Below are 16,551 nucleotides of genomic sequence, written 5' to 3'. Positions count from 1 at the left end.
TATTTATACTGTTGAGTAAATTTATCAAAGTGACTCAATCCTGGTGCCATAGATTCCTTAGGCAATCGCTCTCTAACTACTCAGCCCTTATAAAAATACATTCTTAACTATTTAAAAAAAAAAATAAAAAGATGGATCTACTCAGACACTAACAAAACAAATGAAGTATTCAGTTACAAACTGTTAGAAGAAATAAAAGACTATTTGTCATTCATAAATAAACGTTAGTAAACTTTAAAAAAAAAGAGTGCTACTGCCTCCCGTCTATTCTAATTGTTGACGTCTATAGTTCACTTTCTAATTAACTCTTGGAACACTAGTTTAGCAGTAGGCGGGAAAAAGTTTGGGTTTATTTGTATAACGGCAAACGAAAGTCGTCTGCAGGAATATGACACGTTCGAGATTCTCGAGATGTCGAGATTTGGAACAGAAAAAAAAAAAAACTTACTAGATTATTCGTTCTCCCCCCCCCCCTTTTTTTTTTTGTCTGTGTGTGTGTCTTCAGAGTGACAGACAATAATAATAGGATAAAAAAATAAGACAACGGATGTCTGCCTATTTTTTTTTTTTGTTTGCTTCAGCTTGTCTGTTTATTCTGTCTTCTCAAAAGTCTGCTACTTCTTTCCAACCATGTTCATTAGCCTTCTGTCACACGAGGACATCGCAGACGATTCTCTATCTCCCATACCGCCCTGCCTCTTCGCATGCACACACACACACACACACACATATATATACATAATATCGTACACACGCAAACACACACACACAAACACACGTGCACGTCTTATTCTCCTTCCCCCCCCCCCCCCCAGCCCCAGGCGTGCTCCAAAGAAATTTGTTCTCTGGGCAGCTACGTCAGCATCCCCTGACATCTGGTGAATGTCTTTGCATGCAATATGATTGGTTGCTGTCTTTGCAACAAGGGGGGAGGGGGGTAATCACGATGATTAGAGCAGACGTGGAAACAGCGAGGATGTAAGACACATTATTTCGGATTATTATTTATTATTTATTCAGATCTAATAGTTCGCTTGTTTTCTCTTTGAATAGTTTAATTTTAAAAGAATTCGCAACTTGACAACGTCATTCTAGCTTATGGTAGAGATAGAATACCACAGCTTCTGGGTCTCAGGTGTCTGTTTTCAGAAGTTAAGTCTTATATTCGCGGTATCCCAAATATAATATGCACTGAGGCGACATGCAATTTGTGTTTGGTGTAATGCACAAATTGTAAGACAAATTTCCATATGGACAATAAAGATTATTATTATGATTATTATTATTATTATTATTATATATGGGTATTATAGGATGTCATAATGTCAGGAGAGAAGGATGGTGCAGAGTTCTTGTCTTAATGTCAGTAAAGGATGGTGCAGTGTTCTTGTCTTAATGCCAGTAAAGGATGGTGCAGTGTTCTTGTTAATGTCAGTAAAGGATGGTGCAGTGTTCTTGTCTTAATGCCAGTAAAGGATGGTGCATTGTTCTTGTCTTAATGTCAGTAAAGAATGGTGCAGTGTTCTTGTCTTAATGCCAGTAAAGGATGGTGCAGTGTTCTTGTCTAAATGTCAGTAAAGGATGGTGCAGTGTTCTTGTCTTAATGCCAGTAAAGGATGGTGCAGTGTTCTTGTCTTAATGTCAGTAAAGGATGGTGCAGTGTTCTAGTCTTAATGTCAGTAAAGGATGGTGCAGTGTTCTTGTCTTAATGCCAGTAAAGGATGGTGCAGTGTTCTTGTCTTAATGTCAGTAAAGGATGGTGCAGAGTTCTTGTCTTATTTTCAGTAAAGAATGGTGAAGTGTTCTTGTCTTAATGTCAGTAAAGGATGGTGAAGTGTACTTGTCTTAATGCCAGTAAAGGATGGTGCAGTGTTCTTGTCTTAATGCCAGTAAAGGATGGTGCAGTGTTCTTGTCTTAATGCCAGTAAAGGATGGTGCAGTGTTCTTGTCTTAATGCCAGTAAAGGATGGTGCAGTGTTCTTGTCTTAATGCCAGTAAAGAATGGTGCAGTGTTCTTGTCTTAATGTTAGTCAAGGATGGTGCAGTGTTCTTGTCTTAATGTCAGTAAAGGATGGCGCAGTGTACTTGTCTTAATGCCAGTAAAGGATGGTGCAGTGTTCTTGTCTTAATGCCAGTAAAGGATGGTGCAGTGTTCTTGTCTTAATGCCAGTAAAGGATGGTGCAGTGTTCTTGTCTTAATGCCAGTAAAGGATGGTGCAGTGTTCTTGTCTTAATGTCAGTTCTACGTAAAGCTCTGAATTGTTACATAGAACTTGATCAACAGATTGCAACAACTTAAAGTTTTTTGACAACGTGAATCAAAATGTTCTTAAATCTGACATCGTTGGACGAAGGGCAACGAATAGATCTCAAAGCGCGCGCGTGTGTGTGTGTGTATATCATCCCAGTGACCGACCCCCTCTCTTGAACTTAATGACTATTAAAATGTACTCCTCTTCCTGGACCCAATTTTCCTTGTCCAAGCTGGAAATGTGAGTTGAGTTGACGCCTTGACTGACTCTTTTACACATTCTCTCTCTCCCAAACTTACTCTCACTTTCATTCACTCTCTCTTTCTTTTTTGGGGTGTCCCTTAATCTCTCTCAAACTCTATTTCTCCTACTCTTCCTCTCTCCTTTTCGATCTCTCACTCCCCTCTTCCACTTTCACTCTCTCTTAGCCACTCTTTTTTCCTTGAACATACTCTCTCTGAAACTCTCTTCCTCTATCTCTCTCTCTCTATATATATATATATATATCTTTTTTTTTTATTTCGTGGTTTTGTCTTCCAACCATTGGAGTCAAAATGTCGAATCAAAACCAAAACTTTGAAATTCTGGCTCCATGACACCGTCGTTAATCGAATCTTGTTTCACATCGTCTGCTAGAATAATGTGACGTATTGTTCTTCTCCAAAAATAAAATTGTTTCTGCCAAACAAATGTACGTGAGGACGATTTCTTTATTCCATCACTTCAATTAGATTTAGATCCGAAGAATGGGCGCGTTTGTAAACTTGCAGTGCTTCGAATTTCAAGAAACCTAATACACGTCTTATTATTTTGTTAAGCTTGTGTGTCGTCTTGCTAATTAGCGTCCAGAGTTCTGGCCACTATAGTTTGTGTTCAGTCTCAAATTCCACCGGGACCTGAACACTTTACAATTTATCCTAGCCTAAATATTTAAATGTTCTTTACCAAATTTGAAACATATAAAATACTTAAAAATCTAAGATCTGTTATATTGTCTCAGGATTACACCATATACAACCTACAAAATTCATAGCATTTTGAACGGCAGTGAATTGAACACCATCAAGTAACAACCTAGAAGGACAACTCAGTGAAATTAGAATTGACCAATGTATAGTTAATATTTTACCCCTCTGTATTTAAAAAAGTCTCTCAAGAATGTTAACAAAATTCTAAAAAATCTGGCAATTTTCCTTGTTTGAGGACAGGAGTGGGAAAGATCGATCAATCTCCTGGCTAAATAGAAGTATTGACAAAAACAAATACTCTTAATATGCTGCGCACGTATCAGAACTGCAGACGTCCACACGATTTAATTGGGCATCTAGCTTGTGACGTCACGTGAAATTATCCTCACCTTAAAAAAAAAAAGCACAACTTCTAAATTTTCTAAATCACTAAATAAACATATAAATGCCTGTAATTGGGTTAAAAGCTATCGTGTAAAAATTGACTTCTGCTGGGAATTTTTTTTTCCTTCAAAGAACGACAACTCTCTCGTCTGCTACAGAGGTCACGTGATGGTGTCGGTGTTAATTAAAAGAATTACCTGGCCTCATACACCAACATGCACACGTGTAAGTCAGATAGTAATAACAGGGGGTTGAGAGGGAACAGTGGCGTATCAAGGGGTGGGCTGGATGGGGAAAAAAATTGACGTCTTGTGGCAGGTGAGACGTATGATGATTCCCCCCCCCCCAACACACACACACACAAGTTGGGACAAAGTAAACACCCCAGAAGACGTTCCTTCAGTAAGAGGAACTTTTTGCGAATCTGTACAGTGTGGGTCTCATTTTTTTTTAATGGGATCTTTAATCTCTTAAAGTGTGAACTAGTTGGTTTGATGATTTTTTTTTTACTTATAAATCTTTCCATGCGCGTATAAGAAAGGGTGTGTATGTGTGAGAGAGGAAAAAGATTTAGGATAATTGAAAACAAAATTCACTTTTTTTTTTTGCTGTCTTAAAAAAAGGCATTTTTTTTTCATTTTTTTTTTTAAGTATTTTTTTTTTTAAGTTTGGACATTTGTAAGTAAAACAGCAATAATACAGAACTGTTTGCTATTCGCGTTACTTTTTTTTCTTCCAACTATAGACAATCAATCAAATTCAGTTAATGATTAGAATTAAAACTATAGTTCTTTTTGCTTCAAAGTATATGTTTAGTTTGTCTATAGTTGGAAGAAAAAAGGATGCACCATTGAAACTGAAAATTAAAAGCAAAAACTATAGAAATAAACATAGTTAATGTTGTTAGAATATATTGACATCCTCTGCCCTTTAGATCACAGGAACTATAATAGTGTTCGGTTTTACATTCCTTAGTAGTTATAAAAGATTTCTTCATTGCTATAGATTTTGTAGACATTATTTTTGCAAACATTATGTAATAATAATTATAAACACGACAAGAAATATTGATAAGATGACCTTACTGACCAACAAATATTGTTTCCGTGTTTTATCGACACGATATTGAAGACAACCAAAGGTCTACTTCTTAACCAGGAATGAGTTGGACGCAAATCACTCAAAATGGCGGACACCGGGATGAACTAGTTTCACTAGACTCTGCTTTATACTGTATACCCTTTATACTGTATACCCTTTATACTGTATACCCTGTGTCTTCATAGAGCATAGAAGTCTCTTCTGATACAATGTAAGTCTGTGGTGGCTAAGTGATAAAGCGATTGGCTACCGAACCGAGAGGTTTGGGGTTCGGGCTCCTGTGAAGACTGGAATTTCGCATTTGCGGATTAATGGGTAGCTGACTTGAAGAAAGTAAAGGCGGTTGGTCGTTGTGCTGGCCACATGGCACCTTCGTTAAGCGTTGGCCATAGAAATAGAAGACCTTTACACCATCTGTCCTGTATATCACAAGGTCTGGAAAGGGAACTGTACTATTTCTTTATTGCAGTAGAAGCCTTTGTATTTTGTTATGGGGATTCAAAACAGAAAGAAACTGTCACACTAATTGATGACGTCAAAACGAACCTTTTTTCTTAAATCTCACTTCTTCTGAGATATTAACAAGTACGCGAGTATGTTCTCAAGGTCGGATGTCATTGTATCGCATATCTAGTCTCTAAATGTTAAACTTGTATTTACAACGAGAAGGTGAAACAAACAACATTTAGCCACGTGATTCTCTATCTCTTCTATACAAATTACGATCTAATTTTAATACACAATGGCTATCACGTGACATTTTTTTAAACGTTGTTTTATCAATATTATCACGTGACTAAATGTTGTTTGTTTACGATTGGTGAATGAGGTCCATTGGGCTGAAATGAAAATTGGAAAGGTTGAAAATTCCTCTTAAAACAAGAGTTTTCCCCCCTTATCATTTTTTTTCTTCTTTTAGACGAAAAAATAAAATGGGAAGGGGGGGGGGAAGGTGGGAGACAAGATGGCGGAGATGATAAATAAATTCTGAGCGAGATTGAAGCAATTTCCATTGTCAACGGTGCGTAAAAAACACGTCTTGAAGTATAAAAGGGGTGGGGGGAGTCGATGCACAGGCGATGCCGAGGAGGGGGGGGGGAAGGGTCTGAAGTCAATTGTGAGAAAGGTGTTTTACGAGCAGAAGTCAAGTTCAGTATCATTCCAGTGTGGTTGGTGAAAAAAAAGGGGGGGGGGGAATGTGTGTTCCCAGTGAGTTCTGACATGTGTTGTTTAGCCAGGTGAATGTGTGATGAACTCTTCATGGGTTTCGCTTAAACAAATAAATTTTTTTGTTGTTGTTATTTAGTGAACCAAACAAAACACAACAATGAATGGAGGAGATTCAATTCATTCACTCCAAACTTATCAGTTTTATCATTTTCTCACACAAAGACCGCAAACGAAGAGAGGAGAGACATGATAAGTCCAGTGATTGGAAATCCACGATGACCTGCTAAAAACTGTCTAGAAAACGCAAACTAAAATTCTATGACTTTATTACAAGTTTACAAGGTCCCCAGGGCTCGCAAAGACCTTCCACCAAGGAACAGTACCAGGAAAAAGAAGAAGAGGCAGATAAAGAAAACGATGAAAGATCAAATAAATTAATGGACGGGCCTGCCATTGAGGGAATCTCTCCGTCCGAGGCAAAAGACAGGGAGGAATGGAGAATGACGGTCAACAGATCTTGTGTGGTGCCCCAACGGTCCAACAGACTCAGTGATAGGTGAAGGTGTGATAATTTTCGAATGTTTTTTCAAAAGCGAAGATGATTACATTCAAGTCCAGTCTGTGTGATGCACTGACATGACAGCGGACCAGGGTCTGCCCTTGAGACCATCATAACGATAGTTCGAAGCTCGCTACTCGACCAGGCAGCGTCGGAACATCATCTTCAACAGCATTAACAAAACCATCAATACAATCATCCACAACGACATTAGCAACTTCCACAACATATAAACAAAACATCTACAACAACATTAACAACAACATTAACCGCAACAACAATAACAATAAAATAAACATTAATATCACGTTAATATACTAGATGCTTTTGTTGTTGACATAGGTCAGTAACATAATAGCCTCATAAATAAAGGTCAGTGAAAAAATAACATCATATATAGGTCAGTGAAATAATCGCCTCATATACATAAGCCAGTGAGACAATAGCCTCATATACATAAGCCAGTGAGATAATAGCCTCATATACATAAGTCAGTGAGATAATAGCCTCATATACATAAGTCAGTGAGATAATAGCCTCATATACATAAGCCAGTGAGATAATAGCCTCATATACATAAGTCAGTGAGATAATAGCCTCGTAAATTTTTATGATTTTTAAGAGGGAGATTTCATTTTTTAAATTATTTTCTCTTCGTTCTCTCTGTGTCACTTCTACTTTCTCTCATTCTTTGTATCCATCTTCAGACAGCTCAGTCAATAGTCGAGTCAATAGTTGAAATTTACAAAAACTACAAAAGTCCAAATGAAGAAATATTATAGTCGCACTGCACAGGAACACATTATAAGATTAAAGACAACACTTTCAGGGCATTGGGAACACAAGAGACTGGAACTGGACTGTTAAGGGAGTTTTGTGAAGTCTAATGTTTCAAGGAACTGGACAGTTGAAGTTTCCGAAAGAAGAAAAAGATAAAAAAAGACACTCGATTGTATTAATAGAGTTATTTCTCTCTCTCACTTTCTTGAACTGTGTAAATTTAGGTCTAGAAATATTTTTTTGTTCTTTATCGATCTTTCTCTCTCTCTCTCTCTCTCTCTTTCTATCTCTCTTCTATATTTTTTCAGTCTTTCTCTCTCTCTCTCTCTCTCTTTCTATCTCTCTTCTATATTTTTTCAGTCTTTCTCTCTCTCTCTCTCTCTCTCTCTTCTCTATTTTTTTCAGTCTTTCTCTCTCTTTCTCTCTCTCTTCTATATTTTTTTCAGTCTTTCTCTATTTCTATATCTTTATCGTTTCTCCCAATCTCTTTAATATTCTGACTTTTTTTTTGGTTTCTCTCTCTCTTTTAAATTCTCACTATTCTGTCTTTCTGTTTCTCCCTCTTTTGCTTTTAAATTCTCACTTATCTCTCTGTCTCTTTCTCTTCTAAATTCTCTCTCTACTTTTTTCTGTCTGTACTATATTTTCTTTTCTCTTCTAGTTCTCCTCTCGCCCTACGTACCACTGTGTATACTCCAGTCTCTGTAGAGTACACTGGATCAAGATTCCCTTTTCCAACCCAAGTCTCCACACTCCAAACAAACCCACGGACCACTTGCATATCAAGTTATTCCACACCAAACAAAGGAGGCTCTCCTCCCCCACAGCGAGGCCAAACAATGCGCCCCACGACGCTCCTTCTCCCTCTTACTTCTGGACCCCATGAAGAACTTTGAAGCATGCACAACCTGCCAATACCTGAATAAACATCAACTCAGCCCCCTCTCTGTACCATGGCGTGATTTCTTTATTGCTCCTACCCCCCCCCCTCTTTTTTTTTTTGGGGGGGGGGGGTTTCCTTCATTTTACAACTTCATTTCTGTTCTTCTGTTATGAGTGAGTATTTTTTTAATGGTAGAAGAACAGGGCGGCTATATCGTCTGCTCTACAAAATACTGCATAAAAAGAGCTTACTTACTTCCCTTGATCTATAAATATGTAACGACTGCTTTACAAAACACAGCATAAAAAAAGTGGCTTACTTGCCTCCCTTGATCTATAAATACATATAATGCCTACATGATTATTACCCGAACCAATTATTATCTACTAATCTATTGGCTACTAATCATTCTTTTGATGTTATACCTGGAGGGCTATTACCTATCAAAGTTCTGATCGTTTCTAGATCGTTTAGTATACTGTATCTACACGTAGCACACGCACACACACGCACACCCACACGCACATGCACACACACGCACACACTCAATAAATGTGAAGGAAAGGATGGAAGTAAAGCAAAAAATGAAAGAATTAATTAAAGAAAAAAAAAAGAAGAAAAATCAAACACTTTTGAAAGACCAAAAACAAAACATAAAACATTAGTTTAAAGATAGCTCAGTTAGAAATACTGCAGAGGTGGTAACCTTAACACAACACATTTTTGTTTCAAATGTAAGTGTATTAATATGATTGTCAAACCTAAGTAGACTACATCGTCCACAACTCACGTCTGATCATAAATGGTTAAATATCTCTCATTAAAATATGGTGGCAGAATTATATACCCTCCCCCCCCAAAAAAAAAACAAAAACAAAAACAAACAACCTCCACATCTTCTACAAAGATAGATAAGTAACCAATATCAAAAGTATCTAAATGATAGATTATCATATAGGCCCCCTTATTGATCCTAAAAATATATGCCTATTATACATAAGACAATGAAATAATAGTGTTCCATACCTAGGCCAGTGAAACAATAGTCCTCCATACCTAGGCCAGTGAAATAATAGCCTCATATACATAGGTCAGTAACATAATAGCCACATAAATAAAGGTCGGTGGAAAAAAATAGCATCATATATAGGTCAGTGAAATAATAGCCTCATATACATAGGTCAGTAAAACAATAACCTCATATACTTAAGTCAGTGAGACAATAGCCTCATAAATAAAGGTCAGTGAAATAATAGCCTCATATACATAAGCCAGTAAAACAATAACCTCATATACATAAGTCAGTGAGATAATAGCCTCATAAATAATGGTCAGTGAAATAATAGGCTAAAAAAAAAGAAAGCTCTTCTTAACCATATGGACACTTCCCTCCAAGTAATATGCAACTCGCTAACTAAAAACTATCAGTTGTATCAGCCAGATAAAAAAGTTAAAACATTCAATATTTACATCCAATTATTGTGATTTTCTTGAGAAAACATTGAAATATTATCACGCAGACAAACAGTAGGAAGAAGGGGAAAAAAATCAATATCCGCATAAACAAAAAGTTCCTTATTGAATTGGCGAAACAAAAAAAAAAATATAAGAAAACAAAAAGACCAATCAATTTTTCCCGCCAATTTCCCATTCGTCGATGCCCTGGCCAGACAACATTTGCCGAATTTTAATCCAATGTTTGTCCTCGGTATGGATCAATACAGACGAGTAGTGTGTGTGTGTGTACAAGAGAGTGAAAGAAAGAGGTGGTAGAGAAAGAGTGAGAAAATGAGAGACAGAGAGAGTGAGAGAGAGAGAAAGAGGAAAATGGTGAAATGTGTTTGGTTATGTGTGTTTGATTCCTGTCTTCCTATACTTTTAAGTTTTACAAATACTTGTGTGTGTGTCTGTGTGTTGACTTGCGTGTGTGTGTTTGTTAGTTCTTGTGAGAGAATCAACATTTACATTAGTGCAGGTCTGTGTGTGTGTATGTGTCTGTGTGTGTGTGATCTGTGTGTGTGTATGTGTCTGTGTGTGTGATCTGTATTCGAGTCTGTTGTGGGAGACAGTGTTGACTTAGTTTGGACATAAACAAAAAAAAAGTTAATCCAAAAACCAAGCCCGATTGGAGTCACTGCACGCATTGCAATATTTGTTTCTTTATCAAATAGTTTTGTGGTTTTTAAATCCACCTCCAGCTCTCCCCCCCCCCCAGTTCTCTCCCCCCTCTCACCACACACACACACACACCTGAAAAACAAATAGTTTTAAAAGAAACACAAACTGTTCAATGAAACTAGTAAAACTACTAAACACTAAACAAGACAGAAAAAGTCAATTCATTTCTATATTTGGTGGAAACAAGAGTTTTATTTATTTTTTTTTATTCGAGAAAAAAAAAGGCGGGGGGGGGGGGGGGGGAAGTGGGGGTAAAGGGAGAGAACAAATGTTATTTCACAAAACGACGGAAAAAAAGAAAAGTAAGGAGATTTAAAGGAGAGAAAGAGAAGTGAAAGTGAGAGACAGGAAGAGAAGGAAAACAAGAAGAGAAAACGATTAAGAGAAAGATGAGACAGCGGGTGAATGTGATTCCAACATTCTATTTCTACTATCAATATTTGGTTTCAATTCTTTTTTTTTTTTCATTTCATTTTTTTAAATATTTTTTTCTTTCAATTTTCCGCTCATCCTTTTTATATCTATGAACTCTCCTCAATGAAGTCATTGACTACCAGTAGGACGGTGAAAGCATTGGAATTAGAACTCCGCGACATTTATAAACTCCAGAATCTCAATTGATAACTTAACATCCTGAATCTTTAGCACTTGCCCAGTGCTTGTATTGTGAGGCAATGAGGCAAACATTAGCAGCAGACGACAAAGGCACGCAACTCCTCTCCGCGTAAAAATACAGTAAAACTATGGTACCCAAACTTTTACGACCTGGGCCGGAAACTTTTCCGACACATATGTCACGTGACGCATGATATTCAGAAATCGTTGAGGTCTTACTGGAACCGATCATTTTCGGCTTTGTTAAACACCTTGGAAAGAAGATTCGATGTTCCGGGATAGCACCACGACACTGGTAGGAGATGGCCCGCTGGCCGCAGTCTGAGCATCACAGCAACAGTGTTCATGACATCTAGTGCAGTATGAGTCAGAGGATGGAAAGGTCATCATCTATCTGTGGTCATCAGTTAGCCTGAGTGTTGTATGGCCTGCATATCTGGGTCTGGGTGGACTGCGATATTGAAAGATCTCAGAGGCCAACGGTTTTTACATCTTGGGTCATAATAACCGTCTGAAAGATTTGAAATAAAAAATTCGTAAATTGACCCCAAAACGGACCAAAGATTTTATACATGACACCCCCATTTCCCTTTTCCCGACTCTCCCTGTTCTATATGAAACGGTTAATGTCTTTCTTCATTAGGTTTAACTTATAGCACACACGCACTAGTCACTAACATGTATATATATATATATATATATATATATATATATATATATATATATATATATATATGACAGGTCACTGACATATATTTTATAAGGACGTCTACGACTTGAGTGAGTGACAGACAACTGTTACCTTAATGGCTTGGTCTAACTGTCAAGTCTAGACACTCATTGCTAACGTTTTGGAAAGAGGTGACCAAGCAGTAAATCATTAGGTAAAGCAACTTCATTGACGCCTTCGGGTTTGAAAAAAGCGACGAAGCAACTTCACTGAAAAAAAACATTTTGGCGGACATGCGGCCTACGACACGTGTTGGAAATGTATGGAAATGTTTCTCGGACCGAAAAAGCTTGGGCAACCCTGATAAAGACCTAAACTCTAAACTCAATGTTAATTTTTTTCTTCTTCTTACCATAGCCCTGTTAACTTAATGCTGCTTTGATATGCTGTAAGTTTATTTATATATTTATCAACATCGGAAGTTTAAAACTTTATTTAGTTACTCTAGAGAGCTATAGTAATCCATTCCCTTGCAGACTATGAGGGCAGAGGATCTACAGCTTCTATGCTTTTTTTGGCCGAATGTTAACGAGAATGTCATGTGGGCAGCACAACTACACCACTTTTCCTTTTCCCAACTAATGTCAGGTATTGAGTCTGACTTCAAAATCCCAGACCGAGATTCGATCTAGAGACTCTTCATTAAGTGCTTGACCACTCATGCCTATGCTGTTTATATACCGAATGTAGTCATTATTCTTGAATAGACCCCGGTGAACAACAGCTTTATCTGCATGAGATGTGGAAAACTATGTAGGTCACAACTGGGTCTGCGTAGTTATGAGAAATACTGCACTCATCCTTAATCTTTGGACTCGAAGACATTGCCATTGTGGCCATTATTCCATTATATAGATGTACTATACATTCTACTATATTGACCCAATCTATGTTCTCTACTATAGTTTATTCTAATGTTTATTCTAATGTCTAGAGTGAAATACTTCTCTACACCCTAGAGTGACGCGGACATAATAAAATTGTCACACTATTTATCAGTATCAATGTATCTTACATTAATTCCTGCCAAGCCTGAGTCTAAGCCTTTGATCTGCCAACACAATCCTATAGTCCGTAGATCATGAGATACAGGGGACAAGGTGCCGCGCCGATCAGCTCAGCGCAGGTTTTATCTCACCTGAATCTACAAGTGGTCTGACTGTTTTTAAATCTCTTATAGTGACTGTGGCAGTATTAACAGGGTTGGGGGGGGGATTGATTGAAAGAAAAAATAGAGGGGCGGTGGAGGGGATTTTAAAAAGAGGATGTGAAAAAGGAATAGAAACAGAGAGATATAGAGAGATAGGGAGTTTTTAGAGACAGACAGAAAAGGGAAAAGACAAAGAGGGGGGGAGGTGCTAAAATAGAAGAGTGAGATATCTACTTTAATGCACGCTGTACAATCAGAGGACTGGAAAGACTGAGGTAATTGAAAAAGTCTTGATGAAAGAGAAAAAAAAACAGACCAAAGAAAAATAAGAGAGAGAGAGAGAGAGAGAGAAAGAGAGAAAATTAGAGAAAGAGAGAGAGAGAGAGAGAGAGAAGGAGAGAAAGAGAAGTAGGTAACAAAGAAAGAAAGAGAGAAATTGAGATATTTTTAAAAATAGGTGAAAGAGAGAGAAAGAAAGAGAAGAGAGAAAAGTGAGATAGAAGAGAGAGAAAAGAGAGAAAGAAAAAGAGAGAAAAAGAGAAACAAAAATGAGAACTAGAAAAATTTGAGGAAGTCAGCGTGTATTGAACTGGACTAAATAAAAAAGAGGTTGAAAAGATCAAGAAGTCACTAAAACTCTAAAGAGAGAAACAGAAAGATTTCTTGAATATAGAAAGTATCAGAGTTCAGAGAATTGTTGGATAAGAATTTAAGATGTGAATGATACAATACAGAACTAAATGAATTATCACTCATGCATATGCTGTTACCAAATTACGGTTATCATAAGTCTGCATAACCCAAAACCGAAATATTTTTAGAAAAAATAAAACAACAACTAAGAAAGAACAGTGACTAAGTGTATTATGTAATAAAGATGACAGTACGTTCCAAAGATAGACAGGGAAATGTACACAACTGAACAATGTTCTATGTGGGGTTCTAAACTCTATTGGTTTCAACAAGTCTGTTACAGTTTTGTTTTCTGCTAAAGAAGAAGAACTTTCGTTTGAAGCAAAATTACTTCAGTGCCTCAGAAACAACATATCTGCTGAACATAACAACATATACGCTGAACATAACAACATATCCGCTGAGGTCGAAGCGGACTGTTGTTTTACGTAGCGCTATATCAAAGTTGATGTCTTGTATTGCATACGTATTGTTGTAACCCTGTTCCTCCCTAACTTTTTTTTTTTCCACTTGCGAAATAGGGTGATTTTTGTTTATGCTGTTGGGCGTATATGACCTTGACTAGTGTGTAAATGTGTTAAGAAACTTTAGTTATGAGTTTTGGATTTCTTGACTGAGGATTGAGGATTGTTTTTTATTGTGTTAGTGAATCGGGATATGTAAATTTGATTTGGAGATTGTGACATTATTTCTTTTTATCGGGGATATTGATTGATCATAGTTGGATTGTGCTTCTGCAATCGAAGAGATACCAGCGATCTGAGAATCGGTGAGTTTTCTTTAGTTCAACCCCCACGTCTTAACAGTATGTTTATTTTATTTCGTAATTCCTCCGAAATATTCGTTCATCCGAAATAGGTCCGGTTCCAATCATCTCTGACTATCGAGACGCCACTGCATCAAAAAAAAAAAAAAAACAACAATAAAAAATTAAATTAAAAAAATAAAATAAACGAATAAAACAGAGAGAATACATTCTTCTAGTTGTTCTTTCTTTTCTTTCTGTTTTAAACTTTTCTGTCCATCTTCTACCCCTTCCCTTTCCCCCCAATTCTTAATCCAACCCCTTTTTAAAATAGAGATGGTGGCTAATGTTGGCATTATATCTAATCTATATTATAAAGTAGAATGTGAGGGGTATGTATGTATGTATGTATGTTACTTTATAGACATCAAAACCGCTTGACCAATCTTGATAAAACTAGGCAGGAATGTTCCTTGGGTACTAACTTAGACCGTAGTGTATGTATTGTAGCCCTAAAACAAACTTAAGACCCTAAAAAAAAATAAAGTTGTCCGACTCTATTACAGCTATAGTATTTTATGGATCTAGGCCATGTCTACAATGTTGACATGAGAAAAGATAGAAAGGATTTAGACCTAGATCTAATTTTAAGAAATACACTTTGCGCAGATAGTTTTTTACTTTGACACATGAAAAGACAAAAGAAGATCCATTGATTTCATTATATAATAAAATTAACCTTCAATTTTGTGTTTCAAAAGCATTTTTTACATTAATTAGTTCCTTATATCAGTGATTACAGATTTCCTGACGAACATTCTTTCATTAGACAATTCCGTAATGAATCGCGTACTAAATATTAATTCGTTTAATTGTTTACTTTATAATCCCATCCCTAGATCTAAAACTCTAATCCAACTCTAAGATGATAAAACTTCTCTTCGAACAGATAGTTTTATACTTTAACACATAAACATATTAATTAAAGTCCATTCATTTCATATTTTGATCAAATAAACATTCAAATTTGGTTTTCTAAAGCTACATTCGCTTACGAAAGCTGCGAAGCCGAGTTGAGATAGGCCTAGATCTATATTCATTCATGAATCGCGTACTAAACATTATTTCGTTTAATTATTCACTTTATAATCCCATTTATTTAACAAAGCTATCGCTCTTTTCGTTTTTAATAGATAATAATGTATCGACTTCCTTCGGGTAAACCCATTTTCTCAAAACTAATTTTATTTTCGTAGCGAAACAGAAATAACGTGAAAGGATCATTAGCTACGTTTAACATACATCTAAATCCAATCCACTAGATTATCCAAAAGCATTTTTTACATAAATTAGTTCCTGATATCTACAGATTTCCTGGCGAACATTCTTTCATTAGACATTACCAAATGGTTACACATTAACACATCTCTCTTCTGAGGTCTGAGTCTATTCCTAGGCCTAGGTCTAAAACTCTTACTGAACTCTAAGATGATAAAACTTCTTTTCGCAAACATAGTTTTATGCTTTAACACATAAACATACTAATTATTGTCCATTCATTTGATATTTTAATCAAATTAACATTCAAATTTGTTTTTCTAAAGCATTTCTAATACATTCGTTCGCTGTTCGCTAAAGCTGCGTAACCGTGTTGAGATAGGCCTATGTTCATTCATGAAAAAAAGTTCACGCATGCGCAGCACAGAACTCTAAATTAGTGTAGATTTAGATCTACGTCTACCTCAAGATCTACTTTATACTTTATACACATGAACATACAAAATTTAGTATATTCATCTCAAATTTTAATCAAATATATGTAGGCCTTCAAGCAAATGTTTTAATTTGAAAAAAAAATGGATTTAATTAAGCCTATTAGCAATTTTGATTTGATAGCTTCATTCACACTATTTTTACATTGACACATTCGCTTTACTTAGTACATTATTATTTCGTTTAATTGTTTACAAAACACTCTCAGTGACTATATCGAAAGTAATGCGCAGATAAAGACCCGCGGGTCGCGGGTAACATATGTCTAGTATGTTATAAATGTTAAAAACTAAAAATAGAAAGTTCTCTTTACAAAAGCACAGTCACAGATTTCAAATAATTTGCCGAAACTATTTCCCATCATGCACTTGTTGACCTCTTCCCTTGAGTCAAGGTCATTCTCTCTCTCTCTCTCTCTCACTTCTGCATTTAAAAACTACAACCAAGATGGTGTCCACGATAAAAGCTACAGAACAAAAAGAGAAGATGAAGGGGGGGAACGTGTCTTGAGCAGAAGATGGGAGAATGATTGGGAGATTGTTAAAAGGGAGAAGGGGGGGGGCAGGGTGT

General features: G+C 36.5%; 1 protein-coding gene across 2 annotated transcripts in view; it reads left to right on the top strand.

Annotated features, from left to right (window-relative positions):
- The window catches only part of LOC106066198 (inactive tyrosine-protein kinase 7-like), a 224,050-nt gene that overhangs the window by 32,513 nt on the left and 174,986 nt on the right, over window positions 1-16,551 (top strand). Inside the window, exon 1 of one of the 2 annotated variants that reach the window (XM_056022223.1) lies at window positions 12,890-14,232. The exons of the other annotated variant lie outside the window; for it this stretch is intronic. The gene's annotated coding sequence lies outside the window, so the exon portion shown is untranslated. Of the gene's footprint in view, window positions 1-12,889; window positions 14,233-16,551 lie in introns of those variants that run through there. 2 annotated transcript variants of the gene reach the window in all.

This window comes from Biomphalaria glabrata, chromosome 3 (genome assembly GCF_947242115.1).
Source record: "Biomphalaria glabrata chromosome 3, xgBioGlab47.1, whole genome shotgun sequence".
Taxonomy (NCBI): Eukaryota; Metazoa; Mollusca; class Gastropoda; family Planorbidae; genus Biomphalaria; species Biomphalaria glabrata.
The sequence above is the reverse complement of the archived record's forward strand: the minus strand, read 5'-3'. Positions and strand labels throughout refer to the sequence as shown.